The sequence below is a fragment of the Lactuca sativa genome, chromosome 3 (genome assembly GCF_002870075.4).
Source record: "Lactuca sativa cultivar Salinas chromosome 3, Lsat_Salinas_v11, whole genome shotgun sequence".
Classification (NCBI taxonomy): domain Eukaryota; kingdom Viridiplantae; phylum Streptophyta; class Magnoliopsida; order Asterales; family Asteraceae; genus Lactuca; species Lactuca sativa.
Window position 1 is genome coordinate 85,194,956 of NC_056625.2, and position 17,925 is coordinate 85,212,880.

Genomic DNA, 17,925 nt, shown 5'->3' on the forward strand with positions numbered 1-17,925 from the left:
ATCGAGGACATACTCCTTATCCTCATAGCGAGCAATGGTGCGAATGTATCTTATCCATTCGCTAAAGTTCGTCCCATCGAAGGTGACCTTTTGGCAAAGGCTCATCAACGTGAAAGAACTAGCAGCAGCGTTGTTTGCGTTCGACATCTATAATTAGAAAAGGACAAAGATAGATTAGAATAAGAATCCCTAATTATCACCCAATAAGAAAATTAGGGCTAGGATCCAACAATAACATTTACATACTAGAAAAGGGATGCCGTAATCTAACATGCAAATAAATTGAAGGTAAGTGAATGACGATTCACTAATTCTCCATCACAAAACTTAAACTATTAGTCCTAAGTGTTTTTGAGAATTCCTAGGTTCGGATGAGATTCATTGAAACTATTCAATGGCATGTTTAAATCTCGATATGCCCCTCTTGTTTGTGACTGGGATGCCGAGGATCACAAAGCGGGTGTGAATTACCATGCAAATTCACATGGCGCCTTCATTGTAACGATCACCTATTCGATGTGCCGGTAAACCACACACGCTCCATCGAACTATGATAAACAATGAATCACCCTTTGCCACCTTCGCTTAGAACCAATTAGTGTGTCGGTAAACCACACACGCTCCACTAACATCTTAGCAAGGTGCAAAGTGTAATTTCATGGGATTGCATCAATTCACTTTTCCTAAAGTAACTAGGATTGGGAAATTTTAAAATATGTGTAGTTACTTTGTATTTCTTATTATACTTTTAATGAGAGGATGAGGTTGCCCTATCCTACCCGTTCGGCTAACGACCCTCCACCAATCAAGCAAGTGGTAGGTGTGAGTGTACACCCATTAAGCGTCATTTTATAGGCCGCAACCTTATACCTACCTTATAGATCGGCTTCGTGAATGAGGCCTACTAACGGTAAGACTAGCATTTAGTTATACATATATATATTATCTTAGTAATATCATATTAGTATAGGGTTGTATTTTAAAACTTTTAAAATCTAGGGTTTGAAATTTAAGTTGTCTAAATTAAAACTTTTAATCACAAAAGTAAATTTCAAAACATGAGGGTAGGTTTTAAACATTTAAAACATGGAGGATCAAATAACAAATAATTCCAATTAACAATTAATATCCTAATTATCTATATTTGATTTATTCAAGATTTCTTTGAAAGATAATTACCAAAATAGTTAAATAATTTAATTAATTATCATATAAGGAAATTAAATATTTAATTAGTTGATAAATATCTTTTTCTAGATCAAGATAATAGTCATATATATCATAAAATCGGATTTAGGTTGATCTATTATGATTAAGGTAAGTTTCCATAAGATAAACACAAAGAAATCCCGAATCTGGTCATTCCTGACGCCTGGACTCGCCGAGTGCACAAGGGGACTCGCCGAGTCAGACCTACTCGCCGAGTCCACCTTGGGACTCGCCGAGTCAGTGACTCAGAAACCAAAAAATTGAATTTTGCAGGTTTGTTTCAGTTAATCAAGCAACAATTTAAAGAAAACCAAGCTAGGCTCTGATACCACTGTTGGGTTTTAGCCATAAGAACTTTCCTATGTGCGCATGCAAAACCCTAATGCTTGGATCTAGGCTTTCTAATAAACATGCTTTGAATCCAAGACTTCTAATTACTAATTAGAATAAATAACAACATTGAAACAGATCTAGAATCATACCTTTGAGTTCCTTATTGATCTTGAGGTCTTGGAGCTTCTAGAGTCACAAGTGTCACTCCTCTAATGGCTTACAAACACCAAAGCAACAAGAATGATTTAGGAGAGAGGAGAGGGGAGGAATTTCGACCAGAGGTTCCTTGCTTTTGGAGATGTGTCGAATTCCCTATGTCATAGGGTCTATTTATACTTGTAGACTCCTTAAGGGTTACAACCTAAACCCTAATTGGATAATCTTCTCTTAAGGCTATCCAAATCCATTCCTAAGATAATCATATGGAAGATTTTAGCTATCCTAAACCTCTTAGAATTCGTCCATACCATATCCAAATGGATTTACAGTCTAAAGCTTAACTATCAAACAATTGACAATTTATACCCCTTTATTTAATTAATCTCTTTAAGTCACCAAATTAATTCTAATTAATTCTATGACTTATATTAATCAAATAACAAATATATTATTCATTATATTATTCACATAATATATTAATAATATTTACTCTCTCTTAATAAATCATCCTATCAAGTTGCTATGGTGAAGGCAACCCAAAAGGACCATGCACAACCGGATCAAATACTTGCCTAATATAGTTGCAGCCTTAGACACTATTCCAACAATTTAATGAGATGTTTAAAGCATAAACAAAATCGGTCTTTTCTAGTCGTGAAAATGGGGATGTCACAGTTGGTATCAGAGCATTATTTTAAGCGAACTAGGAATATGGATTTATTTCTAGACTTAAACTTAGAATGCTCTAATGATTGTGAGGAATGTGTCTAATAAATTTAGGTAATACACCTGAATAGACACAAGCACTATCTTATTTTAGGGAAAATGCCTAACATGCTTTTATGTGCTAAATGATTTGTGATATGAATTATGTGATTGGATCTATGGTCTATTGCCGATTGGATTTGGAAATTTTATGTGCTTAGATCTCTAAACGTTTGAATTACGGTATTAGAACTGGCATGTAACTTTTTCGGAGTGAGAAGGAGATTTACATGTGGATCGTAAATAAAATCTTTCTCACCTAAATTCTCGTCGCCACACACCAAACATTTAAATCGGTGAATAGATCGAAATGGCAAGAATCGGCAGTGGAGCCAGGAACGCGAATGGAAATAGGAATCAACCACCAGTGATTGAGTAAATACTTGTTGTAGTAGCCGCTCCTGAGCCATTCATGATGGCCGGAGTGCAAGCGTTGATCCCGATGATGTTGGATCGTCAAATGGAGGAAACAATGCATTTACTTCAACAAAATCGAGAGGAACTGAAGGTGCCTATTGAACAGCCCGAGCTGAATGGCGGGAAGTCTGAGGAAGGGAACGATAGCAGGACCATTGGTCAAGCTGATCCACTGGTGATTAGGAGGAACAATCAAGATGACGTAGTCGAGAGGAACGGATGCAAGTACAAAGATTTTCTAACTTGCAAGCCATCAACCTTGACCGGGAAGGAAGATCCGATCGGAGTTGTGGATTGAATCTCAAAGATGGAGTTGGCTTTCATGACGTGTGGTTGTAGAGGCAAACTACAGACCACATTTGCAGTGTGCTGGTTCAGAGGAGGCGCGGTTCGTTGGTGGAACACTACGGGGAAGACTCTAAGCCCCAATGAGCCCATGAAACTGACGTGGGCAGAGTTTTTGGTGTAGTTCAAACGCAAGTACTACTTGGACCAAAACCTGCTCGAGTTAGAGAACCAATTCCTAACTTTGAAGAAAGGAAGCATGTCCATCGATGAATACAACAAAAACTTCACGGAAAAAATGGAGTTTGTTTTGCGCCTTGTCGCAGACGAGCTGACAAAAGTCGACAAGTACGCAAAGGGACTTCACTGGGAGTATGCAGTGCCGATACGTCAGGCACCTACTCTAGAGGCAGCTATCTGGGTTGCCAAGTTTGTTGAAGATATGATCAAGGGAAGAGCCGCCAGCAAGGTTGAAGTTGGCGATAAGTGAAAGTTTGAAGGATCCACAAGGTACGACGAGAAGAGAAAATTCTCAAAGTCTGGGGAAGGAGCACAATGGTGTGACAAGTGCAGAAGGAAGCACGTTGGGAGATGCTCTTAAGAAATGACATGTTTCAAATGCGGGAAGACAGGTCATTATGCCAGTGAATGCACCACCAAGATAGAAGTCTGCTTTACGTGTGGTAAGGAAGGACACTTCAAGCAAGACTGCCCAAGGAAAGAAGAAGCCGCAAAGCCAAATGTACCGCCAAAGCCAAAGGCAAGAGCATTTCATATGATCCTTGACGAAGCATATGACAATGTAAAGAATCAGGAATGCGAACTGATATCCGAAGATCAAGTTACAAAGTAGTCATGCGGTTAGTATCAGGAGGTGTAACCTATTAGAGGAATAGTCTAGGGTGAACTTGAACACCTATGTAATCGTTTCAAGGAATAATATAAAACCTTCGTTTTGCTATCTGATGTGTTAAGCAATTGTGTGATTTTCTTGTATGGTGACTTGGAAAAACTGAAGGACAATACTTGGGACGAGTATGAGTAGGTGTGAATGGTAGTAGAGGCCTATACTACTGGAATGTCACAACTGGAAATTTTGTGTCATGTAATCTATACACTCAAGTTAATGTGAATCAAAAACTTCAATCAAATACCTCATACAAGTACTACAAGTAGTCATCAAACAATTGGAAACCCTAAAAGTTCTTGTTTAGGTACACCTTGGACTAGAACTTCCTTATTGGATCCAAGTGGACCAATAAGCTTCCAATTAGACTATCATGGGCTTAGAACCCTAATTGGGCTCTAATTGTACCCACACTAATTTATTTCAACATTTTGGGCCATGTTGGGCCTAGAATGAAATGAATTAAAAGCTTTTCTCCATAAATGACCTAAACTAGTCCAACAAAAATGTAAAAATCCTACCACATTCTTTTAGGTATAAAACACACTCTAACTAACTCAAATTTTGGGCTTAAGGGAAAAAGCCCAAAATTTTCTTTTCCCTTTCAAAAATCTCGGCCCAAGGCCCAAATCCAAGAAGATAAGGAAGAGTTGACTTTAGTATGCCACCTCACTATTGTCCCTTGGATATCCATGCAAATTAGTCCATGTTTCCATGCAACATCACTTCAAAATCACTTCTTTCTTCTCTCCTCTCTCATTCTCGGCCACAAGCACACACACACACCACAAATCTCTCACAAATTCTCTCTAGATCACTCAAGAACACTCCCTTCTCCCCTCTCCAAAAATCTCGAAAATTAGGAGGCATTCAAGAGGAAATCTCCACAAAATTCTTCATCTAAGGTAAGAGTTGCTTGAATCTATGAACTAAATTCTTTGTTTTATCAAAATCCTTTCCTAATCTATGCAAAAACCGTGATCTTGCACCCTAGAACCATCTCAAACTCGAGATCTACCAAGGAAAGGTGCTAAGGCCAAAAATCATCAAGTTTTCCTCCATCTTTTCTTCCAAAACCGAAACCACATCCAAGGTGAGCTTATACCCCCTATTTTATGTTTTTATGAGTTTTATGGGGGGGGGGGGATACAAGTAAAAGTGTAGATCTATATGTGTTTTGTATGCCTTGTATGATTTCCATGCTTATATGTATGCATTTGTGTGTTATAATGTTGGATCTAGCCATAAAACCCCTCAAAACCGAGATATATCTTGTGATAAATGATTTTAGCTTCAAATATATTTCTAAATACAAAGTGTTTCAAGAAAAATGGTTAAGTGGTTTAGTAATAATTTTCTTTGGGTTAAAAACACAAATTTTGGGCCTAAAATGTGAAAAATACAAAATTAAGGGTCCAAATTGGCATATCACAAATTCTGATGGATGAAGTGTGCCAAAACAGTTTCCATAAATCAATTTCTGAAAATACACTCATTTAGGGGATTAAAAACATAAATTCCAAGCTTAATGGGCTAAAAATGACATTTTTGGCCCAATGAGGCCCATTATGCGAATTTTTCTGTTTTGGAGGGCTAAAACTGTGATTTTCTGTAAAAAAGTGGACCATAAGTGATCCAAGTCCTTTTCAAAGGTTTAAAATGCTTTTTAAATTTAAAAAGGACCAAAGTTGCAAAAATTTTCCAATTTGGGCCAAAATTGTCAAAGTTGCGAAAAAGAAGGGTTAAAACCGAGAAAACTGCATTTTCAGGGACTTAAACTGTTTTCTATGAAAAATATGCTGAAAAACATTAATTTCAATAATTTTTGGTGTTAAAATGTCAAGAAAATTAATTTAAGGACCAAACCGGGAAGTATTTAATAAAAGGGTTGAAAATGTAAATTTTACAAACAATGAGGGGCTGAAAACAGAAAATTTTCAAGGCTAATTCAATATACACAATTTGATCAAATAATGGCACCGCGGCTATCGACGAAATACAATACATTACAATACCAAAAGTCGTTGTTAAACGAATTGGCTCGGTCTCGAACCAATAGTAACCTACAACTACTAACACTACGACACTACGATACTACGATTCATACAAGTAACGTTTGGTAATACATTATACATGCGAGTGTGCACAGACGTCTACGCACCATCTTTGGGCCCCAAAAGTGTAAAATCTTGTTCGTTGAGCCTAGCTAGCCCAATGACCTGATCTTAAGGCCCGAAGACATTTTCTTTACGGGGTGTTGGGTTTTACCGATCCGACACAACGTAAATGGACTTTCAATGGCTTGTATACTACTGGTCCCTAAGGGTCCTTTGGTATAGCTAGTAAAGTCTACATTTTATGCGAGGCGGGTCGGGGACCCCTCGTACATTTTATCCCCAACCGGTTAATGGAGTCACCGGGGTCTTCGTGACCTCTTTCTCTTCGGATGTGGGACTACACATAGTCAGGGCAATTGGATAACGTGATTAGTACGGACGACGCCTTCGGGATCGTTAGTATAGCTATAAACTGGGCGTTTGTGTAATGCGGGTTTGTAGTAATTAATCATGCTCAAAAATAATCCAACGTCGCCTAGGACTGACACTATACGCTATGCAATGGTTTCAATGTAACTTCATGTAATACAAGAAATTAGGAAAACATCGGGTTTTTCCTAGGGTTTTCCAATACATACAGATTCAAAATGCATACAACCTTAACGAACAAATTTTTTTTTAAGTATAGAAACAAACAAGCATACTTATGGATCTTCACAACATTTTCAAAAGCTTTTCTTTTCAGAAAATATCGGATTTTCTGATGGTTTTCAAACAATACAAAACATTGGATTTCAAACACTACTTATGAACTCACCAACATTTCATATGTTGACGTTTTTCAAAATACTTGTATTCTCAGGGAACCAGTGAACCAAAGGAAAACATATTCAGTGACGGTTGCAGTTTACTTATGTATGAACCGAACAATTTAATTTTTGGAAATGTAATGATTTGAGACAATGTAATGAATGTAAACATTATCAGTTGTAATATTCAAATGTTGGTGATGAATGATGTTATGTTTCATGTATATTCATTGTGATGGTATTCAATTGAGTCACGACAGCCCCCGGACGTTTCCGCCGTCTGGTTCGGGGGTGTGACATGGAAGTACAGGACTCACACTTGGATCAGGGAAAGTCACAAAGTTACCAAAAAGCTAGTAATTGATTTCGGTTTATTCAAGTATGCCGTTACCATCGTTTCGATAATGACTGAGAAGATAATTGTTATTCTGACCCTAGAGGTAATATCATATCGAGTCCGACTAGGATGAGTGTGTTACATGGTTTAGAGAACCAAGATCGATGTAGCATCTGACTTAAGCCACACGATTGAAGTAAAATCGAAGCGATCAATAGAAGTATCACGATCATTGTAAGAGCTTTTAGCTAGAAGTGCTACATGTTAGAATGTGATTATATCACATTAGAGCATGAAGGAAGTTGTCTTCAAGTCTGGAATTTGACTCTAAAAGATCTGACTCTAAGCGTCGCATCATACGACGAGATGTCATTAGAACATGACCCATTGGTCCATGGTGGTAATCAAAGAACTTATCATAAGTTTGTTAAGAAGAAGGAGTCTCCAATAAGGAATAGAGATTGTGACTCGAAGGTCATGATTGGAAGACTAACATGAGATAGAGAGTGGGTGCACGATTGAGTACTACTTGCAGCCAATAAGTCTAAGAGATAGATACTGATTCAAAGGAATATAGAAATAACAATTATTAGCTAGGATGAAGAGATAGTGTATGAAGTCATTATACAAGCCCTGTTTTGTTGATGATTTCGGGACGTAATCATCCTATGGGTGAGACAATTATAACGCCCGCAGCTTTGGGCTAATCAATTTAGAAACGATAAGTGTCAAAAATGACTCTTTAATAGATGATTATTTAGAATAAATAATCTTAACCAATTTATAATTTATGTCACAAGGGTTCCGTACATATAAAGAACGCCGAAATCCGAGTTATAACGAAGAAGTTATGACCTGTCGAAATTTTACGGCAAAACCGGCACGACAACCGGAGACGTAAATAGTTAATTTATGATAGATGAATTTTAGCCTTAGTGTTCTAAACAAAATTTGTAGTATACTTTAAACCGAGAACATACAAAAAAAGAACACCCAAATATGACTTCATATGAGGAAGTTATGAACTTTCTAAGATTTGACATAGCAGTGCACGACCCGAAACTCGAATTTTAGTTCGAGCGGTTTTTGGCCTACACAAACTAAATGAGAGTTGAAGATCTCATTAATAGGAACTGAACGATAAAAATACAGACGAAAACGGAGTTCGTATGTAGAAGTTATGAAGTTTATGCGGACATTTAACAATATAATCTCCTCTTAATGTTAAATTTAAGATCGGTTGAGAATTAGTCGACGGAGTCTAAATGAAAGTTGTAGATATTGTTTTTACGTACGCGTAGATACAAATAACATTGAAAACGGAGCTCGTATGCAAGAGTTATGATTTTTCTAAGTCCGGAGGATGTTGTGTGAGTTTGGCTGACGTGGCGCGATAACAGTCGTTGCGTCCTCCCAAAGGCTAGCCACCAGATGGTGACACCTGGCCTGGAAGTCGACGAGTTAAGAGTTTTGGTGATTTTCAGCCTATAAATAGAGGTGTCGGGTTCCCTTCATTATTCACACCTTCCAACTTCTCTTTCTCTCTCTAAAGTCTCTCTCTAACCCCCAAAACCCCCCTAAAGCCTAGGAAAACCCCCTAGAACCCGAAGAAGGCCCCGGGGCTCCCGAAAGCTCTGAGGAAATAGCTTTTCGGCTCAGAAATGCTGCTTCAGTGAAGCCCGGTTTTGAGAAAAACTCGCTGTAAGTGAGTTATGCTTACCCTACTTTAAGTATAACTTATGTTGAAGTTCATTATCGTTATTATGAACTTATAAACATGATTTATCACTGATTCCAAGTCGTTATAATGATTCATCTACTTATGGGTTTGATTTCTAGGTTGTGATTTAGTGAGGTGTTTAAAGCGGAATTTCCAAACAGTATACTTCGTATACCAAACGGACCCTACCTCCGATATGATCCTACCTGGTTGTTCCTTACTTGATAGATCATGAAGTAGACTTTGATTTAATGATGAATGTAGATTAATAATTAGTTGCAATAAAGATTAGACTAAAACTTAGCAATAATAATGCTAGGTTTCATCGAAGGAAAATAGAATCGTTAGAAGCAAAGCGCTGTCCGAGTTTGGAATCATCACTTTAACAAGCGAGTGCATAATCCCTTTCATGAACATGATTTTAATACAAGTATTGATTGAAGTATTAAATATATGTTTATGTTCGAGTTATTTGATGTTGCCTAAATTACGTGTTAAAGAACATACCTGATTATATATGATGATTTAGGATAAAGAGTAAATCTAAATTAATTATGAGGAATATCGGGTAGTATCTTTTTACGAGTACGAGTGAGTTATACTCACAGTATAGAACTTTAATATATGTCATTGATCCGTGAGCATGGATTAGATATAGTCATTGTCCCTAGTCTGAGAGTATGGGTTGGACAAGTCAAATGTCATTGATCCGGGAGTATGGATTAGGACATAGTCAATTGTCCTTAGTCCGGGAGTATGGAAAGGACATAGATATCCTTCATTAATCCGGGAGTATGGATTTAGACGTAGAAACTTGTCCCTAATCAAAGAGTATGGAATGGGCACAATTATTGATCTGAGAACATGGATTAGATCTAGGAGTAAGAGGTAAAATTTAAGGTCTGAGAGTATGGATAGTCTCGTTGTAAGGATTGACGGGGTGGAGTAAGAGTTGATTATAAACTTGGGGAAATTGTATAATTTTGTGAGTTGTAAATTATATATATGATATAACATTGTGAGATTGAAAACCCCATGTACTCACCGGGTTTCCCAATCTGACCCACTCAGTTTATTTGTATCACAGGTGTCGATACGAAGTTACATTACACTAAGAGATTAAGGATATATAAATCACTAGTGATAATGAATATAAGTTCTGTTTATGCTAATGTTTCTGTACTGACGATGACATCCTAAATGTTTTAAAACGAATAAAATACATTTCTTCGAAAATGTTTTGATAACGTATTTATCATGTTTTTTCTAGAAACAAATTCGGCAACATTTTTATTAAAAGAGGTACTCTGATTTTTATAAAGCATAAACAAAATCGGTGTTTTCTGGTCGTGAAAATGGGGATGTCACAGTTGGTATCAGAGCATTAGTTTAAGCCAACTAGGAATATGGATTTACTTCTAGACTTAAACTTAGAATGCTAGACGATGATTGTGAGGAATGTGTCTAATAAATTTAGGTAATACACGTGAATAGACACAAGCACTATCTTATTTGAGGGAAAATGCCTAACATGATTTTATGTGCTAAATGATTTTTGATATGTATTATGTGATCAGATCTATGGTCTATTGCCGATCGGATCTGGAAATTTTATGTGTGCTTAGATTTCTAAACGTTTGAATTACGGTATTAGAACTGACATGTAACTTTTCGGAGTGATAAGGAGATTTACACGTCGATCATAAATAAAATCTTTCTCACCTAAATTCTCGTTGCTACACACCGAACGTTTAAATCGGTGAATAGATCGAAATGGCCAGAACCGACAGTGGAGGCGGGAACGCGAATGGAAACAGGAATCAATCACTAATGATTGAGCAAATACCTGTTGTAGTAGCCGCCCCTGAGACAATCACGATGGCCGGAGTGAAAGCGTTTATCCCGATGATGTTGGATTGTTAAATGGAGTAAACAATGCATTTACTTCAACAAAATCGAGAGGAACTGACGGTACCTACTGAACAACCAGAGCTGAATGATGGGCAGTCTGAGGAAGGGAACGACAGCATGACCATTGGTCAAGCTGATCCACCGGTGATTAGGAGGAACAATCAAGATGATAGAGTCGAGAGGAACAGATGCAAGTACAAAGATTTTCTGACTTGCAACCCATCAACCTTCACCGGGAAGGAAGATCCGATCGGAGTTATGGATTGGATCTCAGAGATGGAGTTGGCTTTCATGATGTGTGGTTGCATAGGCAAACTACAGACCACATTTGCAGTGCGCTAGTTCATAGGCGCGGTTCGTTGGTGGAACAATATGGGGAAGACTCTAAGCCCCAATGAGCCCCTAAAACCGATGTGGGCAGAGTTTTTGGTGTTGTTCAAACGCAAGTACTGCTCGGCCCAAAACCTGCTCGAGCTAGAGAACCAATTCCTAACTTTGAAGAAAGGAAGCATGTCCACCGATGAATACACCAACAACGTCACAGGCAAAATGGAGTTTTCTTTGTGCCTTGTCCCAGATGAGCTGACAAAAGTCGACAAGTACGCAAAGGGACTTCCTTGGGAGTATGCAGTGCCGGTATGTCAGACACCTACTCTAGAGGCAACTATCCGGGCTGCCATGTCTATTGAAGATTTGATCAAGGGAAGAGCCACCATCAAGGTTAACGTTGGTGATAAGAGAAAGTTTGAAGGATCCACAAGGTCCGACGAGAAGAGAAAATTCTCAAAGTCTAGGGAAGTAGCACAATGGTGTGACAAGTGCTGAAGGAAGCACATTGGGAGATCCTCTAAAGAAATGAGCTGTTCAAATGCGGGAAGACCTCAACTCGTCTAGTAGGTTCCAAAATCCACGCGACTATCTTAGTTTCTACATGACGAGTTGGAGCCTTCCAACTCGACGAGTTTCCCTGAAAATGTAAATATAAAAAGCTTTAAATTCATACTTGAGAATCGAGATGTTACACAAAGCGGCGGCGGTGAGTTGTTTCGGACAATTATCAATTCTTTTCGGTGATTAGAAGATGTAGCGATTAATAGTATAGTTCAACGAATAGTTTCTAGGAGGCAATTGGTTTTATTTCGACATGTTGTTTTGGATTAAAAGTAAATTATTTCGGCATGTTGTTTTGTATTAAAATAAAAAATATGTTATGATTGACAATGGTTAAATATTATGAGTGCTAAGTTAGAGAATAGATTGTAGAGACAACACTATAGAATCTAACGTGCACATCACTCACCGCCTAATGTTATATATATATATATATATATATATATATATATATATATATATATATATATATATATATATATATATATATATATATATATATATATATATATATATATATATATATATATATATATATATATATATATATATATAGGTTCATGTTCATTTGAGATCATTCTAATTTTGTGAGACCGTGAGACAAAATCTAAAAATAATTTTAAAATGCAAAATAAATGGAAAAATCCAAAAATTCTTTTTTTAAATATTATTTTCGGAACTTGAATTAACTAAAAAAAATAAAAAAAATATCGTTTTTTTTTTTTTGAAAAATACGTGAAATATTCTAATAGAATATTACACTGTACATATTCTAAACAATAATTGTAAAATGCAAAATAAATGGAAAATCTAAAAATTCTTTTTTTAAATATTATTTTCGGAACTTGAATTAACTAAAAAAATCTCACTTTTTTTAAAAAAATACGTGAAATATTCTAATAGAATATATTACACTGTACATATTCTAAAAAATAATTTTAAAATACAAAATAAATGGAAAACTCCAAAAATTCTTTTTTTAAATATTATTTTCGTAACTTTAATTAACTAAAAAAATAATAAAATAATAAAAAAAATAAAAAAATGCGTCTCACGGTCTCACAAAATTAGGTTGTCTCACATGAACCTAACCCTATATATATATATATATATATATATATATATATATATATATATATATATATATATCTTAGAATGAATCATGATTTCATAATCTACATAAAAAAATCTTGCAAAAATTGTAATAATAACCATGATTGTATAAATAAAATTGTTTTATTTGTGTTGATTCAAAGATATAGAGTAAATTATAGAGTAAATTACATGAATGGTCCCTATGGTTTAGGATAATGTGTATGTTTGGTCCCTAACTTTTTTTTAATTGGAAAGGTCTGTAATGTTTGTTTTTGTTACGCGTTTGATCTCCGTCTTATCTAAAAAGACTATTTTGCCTTTGATTTATTTATTTATTTAAATAAACACACCCCAACTTTATCCTTTACCTTACCTTACCTTCACCACCATTTTTTCCTATTTAAATAGCAATCTTTTTAGGTAAGACAGAGAACAAACACATAGCAAAAACAAATAGTATGGACTTAGCGCGTAACAAAAACAAATAGTAGGGACATTCCAAGTTAAAAAAATAAGTTAGAAACCAAACGTGCAAATTACCTCAAACCATAGTTAAATGATTACTTTAAATTATTTTATCCAAAAAGTTAAATTGTTATAATACAATAATTTGAACTTCAACTTAAGTGATATGGTTATAAGAAATCATTAGTGTCCTTATATGAGCTAAGGTTTAGTAAATGACTTTATTAAAAACAAAAAACTTAATGGTTCCTTTTTTTTTTTGATAAACCTTATGAATAAAAAAATAAACCTTATAAATATATTGTTATTTTCGTTTAAAATAAAAGTTATATTGTAATGTATTAATTGGAAACTTTTACGTTTTACCGATTTTTTTAGATGATCTATTGATATTTCTCAAACTATTCGACACTACTTTCAAACTTGTCATTTGTCAAAACTCAAACTTGAGCCAATTATTTAATTCAAATTTTAATGGACAAACTAAAAAAAAAATCCGATAACCAGCCAACAACCTAGGGCCAAGGGACAACTTGACTGTGTTATTTAGCAAGCTAGCAACAACCAATGGCAGAAAAATTAATATTTACGTTTCATTTTATTTTATTAAATAATATATAAAAGTAGTGATAATTAACGTAAATTTGTTATTGTTATAATGCCTTTGATGAAGGGCTTCTAAAAAAAATCTCTCTTGATCGCATGTCTTCCTCACGGTAAAAAGACATCTAAAATTCATTAGGTGTCCTCTAAAAATTGTAAAAATTAAAAAAAGATCATATGCAGTTAAAATGTAATACACCTTAATTTAAAAATTATAAAGAGTTATAAATTTGGTGTACTATTTGTTAGTTTTGGTCTATAGGCAAAATGGTTATTTTAAAAATGCAACACATGGCTATCAACTTAGACAACATACAGAACAAAAAAATTATGGAACATCAAAATACGACATTATATTGCAACAAATGTTTTCGGAAACAAACTCTTTAAAAATTAGCTATATTCTTGGATCAAACACCTCATATCCATACATTAATAGTATCCTACTTTAGTTTCTGTCATAAACGTATTAGTTTAATAGCTTCCTACATTAATAGTATGTTGATCCAGATGACGATCTTGATGCTCTACCAGATGCTTGTATGGTGACCTCTTGCAAACACAATCTTGAAAGTTTATAAATTAACTCCATGATTGTTGTAAAAATTCTAGAAATATCACCAATCTTGAAAGTTTAGGCTTTAAGCCGACCAAATGTTGCTGCTCAAATAATAACCTGTAAGAAAAAAAAACTAAATCAAAAAGAGAGAGGGTAAGTGGTGTGTTTTAACTAAGAAACATCAATGTTTTAACTAAAATTAAAGATGCAATCGCTGTAGCCATATAAGGGTATTATTGTAAATTTGGAATTACCTAGTTCTTTTACTATTATTAAAAAATCAACTTCCTTATGCTATATTAAGGAACACCTTCACATATAATGGCCACAACTCTAATTGCAGGGTTTTTAAGAGCAAGATTAAATGAAGCTGCAGCACCACATAAATTTGCAAAATATTAATAAGACAAAACTTCAAAAATGGTCCTTGTGGTTTTCGAAAATATCAAGTTTAGTCTCTAAGTTCAAAAAACCTCACAGATGGTCCCCGTGGTTTCAAAACTTTTAACATTTCACTAGCACAGGGACCATTTATGAAGTTTTGCCTTATTTAAAAAATAAAAAAAATAAAAGTAAAAAGTAATTGTTTAATATACAAATGGTCTCTCTCTCTCTCTCTCTCTCTCTCTCTCTCTCTCTTTCTGTCTCTCTCTCTCTCTCTCTCTCTCTCTCTCTCTCTCTCTAACCCCTCATCACTCCTCCTCTCTCTATCACCGATTCATTGGTGGAAGAAACAACCACCGGAGATACCAATTTTTGGCCTCCTCTCCGGTCACACTCTACCACTTCCCACTGCCCACATACCACCTGTTGCCATCACTGTTTTGGTCGGCCAAGCCCCATCGCCATAAACCACCAAACTCTCCTCCTTCGATTCCTTTTCTATCAAGCAAGTTGACAAACACCCTTGAAAACCTGTTACTGCTTTCCCTTTTCCTTTCGTGTTGTGAACCACTAGAAGCAAGAAAAGCCAACAGTAGGGATGCCACCCACTGCCACAAAACCGCCACCATTCCAACATTGTTCTTCTTTCAATAAACCACCATACAACCTCCAACCACCTGTCGTTGCTTCTCCCTATCCCTTCTTGTGGAACTCGCTGGAACAAAAACATAAATGGAGCAGCAGAAGGCTACCAGAGCAGCCCCCAGCTACATACCGCCACCGTCGTTCTGCTGCTGCTGGTAAGCCATCACCACCTCTACCATCTTGAATCACATTGTCGAGACTTGTCAATTTTAATTGAGACCAAGAGACCCACCAAAGGGTCTCGATTTCCTTATTGTGCATCCTGAAATCGCGATCAGTTAACCAAAGAGACCCAATGATGGGTCTCGATTTTTGTTGAATATCAAACCTGCAAATCACGATTGGTAACGAATCTGGTTGAAATTGGGGATGGGTTCTTGTGTTCGCTATATAGTTTAGGGATGAATGAACTTGTTTTGCCACATATTCCCGTTTGATTTTGGGTTTTCAAGATCATCCGATGAAGATGAAAGGAAGCAGGCAGTGGAGAGAGAGAGAGAGAGAGAGAGAGAGAGAGAGAGAGAGAGAGAGAGAGAGAGAGAGAGAGAGAGAGAGAGAGAAAGAGAGACCATTTGTATATTAAACAATTACTTTTTACTTTGATTTTTTTATTTTTTAAATAAGGCAAAACTTCATAAATGGTCCCTATGCTAGTGAAATGACAGAAATGCCTTTCACTTAACGGCCAAAAGCTAACGGAGTGAGCCGAAAGGACCAAATGTTAAAAGTTTTGAAACCACATGGACCATCTGTGAGGTTTTTTGAACTTAGGGACTAAACTTGATATTTTCGAAAACCACAGGCACCATTTTAGAAGTTTTGTCTATTAATAATAGTTAATTACCATAATAAAAATGAAAATCTCCATAGCCACTAAATACATAGGATAAAACTAACCTTCTGAGTCACTCCTCACTGTTCTCCTAAATAAATAGAATATTTCATAATTCAAACCACCACAAGCTTCTCTTATAGTGGCATCATGGAGCAAGCTTGTTCTCAACTTCTTTTGGTGGTAAGGCTATAGGGTGTAGTCACTACATATTCATTAGAAAAGTGATGCAACGTATGTGATACATCACCCCACTACATGTTCATTACATGTTCACTAGCCTTGAAAATGGTTATCACTACACTTTGTTTTTTTTTTTTTTTGTTGTTTTGTTTTTGTTTTTGTTTTTGTTTTTTTATATTTTGATTAAAATAAAAAAAACTAAATTAATAACATAATTAAATATTTCAAATTACATAAAAACATATTACATAACTTAAATTACTAAAAAAACATAAAAACATAAAATTTCAACCTAAATTACTAAAAACCATTAAAACATAACAATTTAAACCTAAATAACTAAAAAACCATAGAAATTAAACATAAATAATAAAAACGTTAAAACCTAATTTCATACTTTTCCCAAACTTGTTGTTGGATTATCAGAAACGCGGCTAGATTTTCTAGGTCGATTTCGGATTGCGGCTTCGTGTTTAAAATTTGAAGATCGGTGAGTGCTTGTTTCCGACGCTGAGTTTCCTCCATTGCTTCATATTTTTTTTTTGTAAAAGACTTTGAGTTTTGTCGATTCTTTCCGCAAGTACGTCTTCGTTACTTGTTTTTTCGCTTGAAGATGCCGCCTTTTTCCCTTTATCCCTTCCCGGTGGTCGACGAAGTTGGACTTCTGGTGAACCCTCCCCTTCGGTCTCATCAAAGTCGTCATTGAGGTCGGCACAAAACCCACATCCGACTCGGAAGTTCTTGACCTTTTGTTGGAGCCGGTGGTCGATTCTAAATGTGAAGTCTTCGGGTTAAGGACCCATTTTGGACCCTTATGACAAACTTCTCACGCTTTTTGGTGGCCGAACATTTTACCGCCGTTGGTAACCTTGTATTATTGGCAAGCGGTTGATAAAATATTGAAATCGTCGCTACCACTTTTATGCATATTTTCCAGATTTTCAAATATGTCGTTAAACTTGGTGCAAGCCACTCGTAGTTCACGCCATTTTCCATTGACCGCGTCGTACGTTCAGCCCGTTTGTCTTCCCAAAAGCAAGTGAAAGTGATCTAAAACACGAAGCCAAAAATTGTTTCTCATTTGCGCATTGCCCATCCTCAAGTCACACGATATAGAATCCAAGCTTTAGCTAAATCTTCCTCCTCTTCTTCGATCCAATCCATTCCTCTTTTATTTGTAGCTTTTCCTTTTGCTTTCCTTCTCCTTGATGGTTGTGTTGCTTCGACCCGGTCGTTTTCGTCGTTGTCCAAATTTATAGGTGGGGGATTGAGCAAAACGGACTTGAATTGTTGTGTTTGGAGTTGTTGAGATGGTTGTGTTTGGAACTGTTGGGGTTGAAACTGCTGAAATCTTGGAAT